This window comes from Chrysochloris asiatica, unplaced genomic scaffold (genome assembly GCF_000296735.1).
Source record: "Chrysochloris asiatica unplaced genomic scaffold, ChrAsi1.0 scaffold00111, whole genome shotgun sequence".
Lineage (NCBI taxonomy): Eukaryota > Metazoa > Chordata > Mammalia > Afrosoricida > Chrysochloridae > Chrysochloris > Chrysochloris asiatica.
The window spans coordinates 494,532-500,000 of record NW_006408629.1 but is presented as its reverse complement, the minus strand read 5'-3'; positions in this window follow the sequence as shown (position 1 = coordinate 500,000).

Genomic DNA, 5,469 nt, shown 5'->3' with positions numbered 1-5,469 from the left:
TATATGAATTGAGAGATTTATACTGTGGTGATATAATCAATCTGGCAATTGATGCCAGCCAGAGAATTATAGTGTACATGCATTTCCAAGGAAGATTGGATTCTGAAAGAGCTACAGGAATTTTATATTTACTAGTCCATACAATAAGAGCTCTGGTAGTGTAATGGTTACGAATCAGGCTGCGAACTGAAACATTATATTGGGGTCCTTATGAGTCTGAACCCACTTGAAGGCACTATCAACAACAATTTTAGTTCTACTGCTTTGGAGTGATGCTTAAATATAGCTTTGAGATACAGGGGCCTTTAAATTATTTGTGAAAAATTGAATTAAACCATAATGGAATTATTCCACGAAAATGTTAAGTCTCCGTATATATTATTTTCAATACAAAAATGTAAATATATATGGTGGTGTGCCTTGGGGTTGGTTCTGATTCATAGTGACTCTCCATAGGATTTCTGAGGCTGTAAATCTTTACAGGAGCAGAAAGCCTCATCTTTCTCCTGTGGAACAGCCGGTAGTTTTGAATTATCCCACCTATAGTGGCTCTGTGTAAAATATCTGATGAACGGCTGATGAGCTTGAACTGACGACCTTGTGGTTCAAACCGACATTCAAGTCAAGTGCATTTACCTGCAACGCCACACCAGAACTCCAATGATACGTATATGTATGAAAATCAAAGATCAAAATACTTTATATCTAGTCTAATGATTAAATGTTTTTATTAAACCATAATTCTAAATAATAAAATAATGCCCCAAATAAGAAATTTTACTTTGGTAATAAGATTCAGAAAATATCTTAAGAACTAAGACATGATTTGCTCAATTTTACTTTTTAGGTCCTATCTGCAGGGATAATTTTGAAATCACTGCAGTGATTTTTTATAGAAGCAATGAATATACCTAATGCCTAGGGTTTTCAGCTACTATAATTGTCAGAAAAGTGAAGTGATTTTAATTTTAACTTAATTTTAAGCATTATTGATGAAATCTATGGAGATAATCTAGAATTTTAGAACCTTTTAGTCATCCTCACCTAAAAACTACTTGCATTTCAAATATAGTTCAAACTAGAGTGGATCACTATTCATTGAATAGAAATATTTCACAGAATCATGAAAAGCATGTACAGAGGTAAAAAAAAAAAAAATAAGTGCATAAAATCTTAAAGCTTTACATTTTATATGTAAAAACATGAATACCTTTTGTGATGTGTTTTCATCAGTAAAAATGGACTGGAAATCAAAAGCCTTCATTGAAAACTTTCCTTATTCATGGTGTTGTTGAGGTGTTCCTGACTCAATTCCAACTATTACTGAATGACCCTGTATACAACAGAATCAAATGTTGGCCAGTGCTTTGACATTCTCACTAACATTGCTATGTTGAAGTCCATTACTGTACCCACTGTGTCAATCAGTTCTGATGTGTATTTTTCAATATAGGTACTTATAATAAATTAAGATTGTATCTTATTTTAACATAAAAAGAGGCAGGCTGTGGGTCTACAAAATCACAAGAATCAGAATTACCAAACACACTCATACCCCAATTAACTAGGCATTTATTAGAATTTTTTTTGAAAGTCTAAAGATAAAATTTCTTTAGAACATCCTGTTTCTCTTTATCTATGTGCAAAACCAGTTTCAAAAGAATGTTGTAAGTATTCTCTGTGACTTCCATGAAAGTAAATAGAAATCATTAGAAAGGTGACAGATGAATTATTAAAAAATTATTTTGCAAGAGCAACACAATCTAAGCACAAAAGGGACCACTACTAGTGATATCTCAGAAAATTAATAAGATTACAATGTGTGTTTCCTCTTTGCCTTCTTAATTTCATTGGGATAGTTTATTGAGAAAAGTGTTATTGAAAGTACAAGTAGATTAAGTTAAATTTTATAGCTATGTGCATGATTTTAATTTTCTTTTCACTTTTTTACACAGAAGTAACAAAGTAACCAAGGAAATTTGTGTCATAATATTATGTTTTCTCTTGAATTAAAAAACTGAACTATGTAGCTATCAGTGCTTCCTTAGGTTTTGAGTGATTTTTATCATTCACAAATGACCAGAAAACATATCTAAGCACAGCATACAGATAAATGATAACAAAATTTAGATTCACTCCATTCATTTTATATCAAACTTTATGTTTTTCATTGTTTAATGATTCTGTTATGTATTACTCTCCTTAAAATCTTTACAAACCATCATAATTTGTTTTACTTAACTTTCAATTTATTAAGTAGAAAAAGGCTACTTAATATAGAACCACCCCAGTATTTCTCCTAACCCCCCAATTCTGACCAATTTGCTAATTATCAAGATTAAGAGAAACAACAACAAAACGCAATACATCAAAAAATGAATTTTTAAAGCCCAGACTAAGTGAAAGCGTTCTTAGTGGCTTAATTGTTAAGGATTCAACTACTAACCAAAATGTTTGGTTGTTCCAATCAACCTAGTGACTCTACTACAAAAAGACTTGATGTTTTACTCCAAAGGATTGATGTTGTCATTGTTACATGACTTCAAGTTGGTTCTGACTCATAGTGACCCTGTATAGGGTTTCTGAGGAGAAGCTGCTGAATTTAAACCACCCAACCTTGCAGTTCAAACCAACCTTGTGGTCCAGTGCTTATCCTACAGCACAACTCCATAATTCTTAAAGATTATAGTCAAGTAAACCTTATGGAACAATTCTACTCAGTAACATTGGTTATTTAGCATTGAAAAATTATTTGACAACATTTAAGTATAGCAGCCAAGTAAAGATATGTCTGTATTGTGTTTATCATACCTTGAATAAAATTTCTTAGCCTTTTCACTCCGTTTACTCTTCTTAAGATGAAGTAGGGTATAGCACAAATGTCTGGAACCTCACGGACGTAGAGGAGTGGCAAATCTTTAAGTGAGACTTTTTTGTCTCCTCCAATCACTTTCGTCTGCAGAGGTGTTGCTTGCCCAGCTGGTCCTGAGACATTAAGAAAAATGATGGTATAACTTCAAGATAGGCTGGTGGAAACATGGTTTTTAAAACCTCAGCCCAGAACTTGAACACCATCACATCTGGCCTGAGTCGTCTATGAAAGAAACTCACATGGCTAATCTAAAGTCATTAAAATGGGAAGGTATAAGTACAATCCACATATCGTTGTCAGAAGCAATAAAAATGTATGTGCTAAGGGGCATGAATGTATATGTTTATAATCAAAACCCTCCACCAAAAAATTAAAAATCAGTGCCATCGAGTAGATTCCAACTCATAGTGACCTTATATATGGTTTCCAAGACAGTAAATCTTTATGGGAAGGGATAACATCATCTTTCTTTTGGGGAGCCACTCATGAGTTTCAACCATCAACCTTGTGGCTAGCAGCCCAGTGCTTATCCAACAGCACCTTACTTCTATGACAGGAGTAAGTAAATATTAGGGACAATAACCCAATTCACAACAGCCTCTCCAGCATACTCTCTAGACTAAATGTCATTTGCTCCCCTCCCTTGTCTTGGTGTATTCAAACTGGAATCCTTGGGTGGTGCAACCAAAATATTGGAAGAACAAGTCCACCTAGAGGAACCTCAGAAGAAAGCCCTGGGCATCTACGTCTGAAAAAAAATCATTGAAAAACTTATTGAGCCAATCTCTACTCTAATACACATGGGGTAAACATGAGTCACAATCAAATTTAATGGCAACTAGTCCTGATGTGGTGCTGTAGGATAATACAGTGGACTATAAGGTTGGTTTGAACTGCAAAGTTGGTAGTTCAAACTCATTAGCATCTCCTTGGAAATCTTATACAGAGTTGCTATGAGTCTGAACCAACTTGATGGCACTTAACACCAATAATAACAGTATGTTACACTAAATTCAGAGCTTCTTGTTATCTGACCAAGATGAGCTACCAGATTAATGTGGCTCAGTCTCTGCCTTCATTACTCCATTCATCATATTTAACCCTCTTTCCCTTCTTTGTATTTGCTTTAAAAAAAAAGAGCCAATCTTCTTGATAAAAAAAGATGTCAGCATTTCCTTATCTTTGTGGCTTCTTCATGGCTTCTAATAATCTCACTCTAGATGGCACCTCACAACAACAAAGTTCAGAAAGAAGAAGTTTCTTCCATATCATATTCGCTGTCTTTTTAATTCTAACTTTCTGGGAAAAAATAAATCATGAACATGTATATTTTCCTCCATAAAGAACATGATCATGGGTATTTAAGTCCTCCTGACTTAAATGTGAAATGGAAAGATGAGGGGATTTGGAAATTTTCCTGTCAAGATAATTTCTTTGATTGCAAAGCTAGCACACAAATATATATTTCTAGTTTTGAATATTTGAAGCTGATTATCATCAGCTAAGTGTTTCTCATATTTCTTCATGACGTGTACTTCTCTGTAGACATTTGATGAATTAGGGAAAAGTCTATATTTTCTAGATAGCAAAAGATAACAATATATTGAATTTTTATATTAGTATTTTATACATGGAAATTTTCTGATTTGTATTGCCTTTCCAATTCGAGCACTAACTCCATTAAGATAGAATATGAAGTCTCTAGGTTTTTAAATTGGAAATAGAATCAAATTAAAGAGAAAAACTTAGGTGATTCAAGTAATGCAATTAGAATTTTTACCTTAAAAGTAGATTTTTGAGAAAGGAACATTGATTAAAATGGCACTGCCATTATTCTCATCATGGAATAGGATATATAATGTATAGAAAGAAAAGGAGAGTAAAGCAATGATTTTCATATGCTGTGGAGTCCTAAGACCTAATCAAGGAAACGTGTAGTCAGAGGAGACATGGCATAGTGGCAATGTCTGGCTGAATATTGTTACCTTTATTATATATATTAATCTCAATCTTTGGGTTATTTGGTTAGCTTGAGAAAGCAAGAACACTCTTAATTATTTATCATAATTCTTAAGAGACGGCTTTGCAGGACACAGGTCATCAACAAATGTTGATTTATTCAAATGACTTTTTAAGTATTTTGAAATGAATAAACATAAAAGTGACCTTAACACACATTTGTGACAATAAACTCACATATGTTTTAAAGAGACACATATCGTGCCTTTAAAATAAAGGTTAAAAAAAAAAAAATCATCTAGCTTCTTAAGGACCTAAAAATGATAGGTTGTGCTTCATATTCCACAAGATTCAGAAATTAGACTTAATTTGAAGGGAAATAATAGTGTAGAGACCTTTAGAAAGCACACCCAATTTCCTTGATTATAAAAAGTACAATTCTGGGAAACATTAGCAAGAAGGAACAGCCTGCTCTACCTTATAATAATATGTATGAGTTAAGTACAAAACAATCTGGTTGGGGCAGGGAAGATGATTTTTTAACAACCTGCAAAGACACATAAAATCTTTCATTTCATTATTTTTTAATTGGCAGGGCTTAATTTTATTCAGAACAGTACACTTTAATTCAATCTATT